General features: G+C 46.7%; 1 pseudogene; it reads left to right on the plus strand.

Annotated features, from left to right (window-relative positions):
* The first annotated feature begins 259 nt into the window (after nucleotides 1-259).
* Nucleotides 260-430, plus strand: LOC115892446 (annotated as a pseudogene).
* The last annotated feature ends 385 nt before the right edge of the window (nucleotides 431-815 follow it).

Below are 815 nucleotides of genomic sequence, written 5' to 3' on the forward strand. Positions count from 1 at the left end.
TGGGAAAGCCAGGAAGAATCAAACCCTAGGGGGTGCCTTTGGAAGAGAACTGTGTGCAGATTTTGAACCTGAGCCATACCTTGAAAAATTGGTACATTTGGAGCAGAGGAGGTAGAAAAGAAAAGGAGAATGGGGAAAGTATTTTGGGTGGGAGTAATGACAAGCTTGAAAGCTTATAGGGAGAAATATACAAGGTGTGTTTGGGAAATGAAATACGGATCAATCTAATCAGTAGTGAGAAGTTATGAAAGGAAGATTGAGCTTTGTGCGGTGGCAATATCGTAGCCAATAAGGTTTATCTGAGGTGCGATTGTTGCTAATTGGGGAAGAAAAAAAAGAAAAGGACTTTGGTCTAACTTGATAGGTCCTTAAACCCCAAATGTGGGAGACTTTATTTATTTATTTATTTATTGAGACGGAGTCTCGCTCTGTCGCCCAGGCTGGAGTGCAGTGGCCGGATCTCAGCTCACTGCAAGCTCCGCCGCCCGGGTTTATGCCATTCTCCTGCCTTAGCCTCCCGAGTAGCTGGGACTACAGGTGCCCACCACCTCGCCTGGCTAGTTTTTTGTATTTTTTAGTAGAGACGGGGTTTCACTATGTTAGCCAGGATGGTCTTGATCTCCTGACCTCGTGATCCGCCCGTCTCGGCCCCCCAAAGTGCTGGGATTACAGGCTTGAGACACTGCGCCCGGCCTATTTATTTATTTATTTAAGATGGGATCTCACTCTGTTGCTGAGACTGGAGTGCAGTGGTGCAGTCATAGTTCGCTGTAGCCTTGGAGTTCTGGGTTCAAGTGATCCTTCTGCTTCAGCCT

This window comes from Rhinopithecus roxellana, chromosome 12, assembly GCF_007565055.1.
Source record: "Rhinopithecus roxellana isolate Shanxi Qingling chromosome 12, ASM756505v1, whole genome shotgun sequence".
In the NCBI taxonomy this organism is placed as follows: Eukaryota; Metazoa; Chordata; class Mammalia; order Primates; family Cercopithecidae; genus Rhinopithecus; species Rhinopithecus roxellana.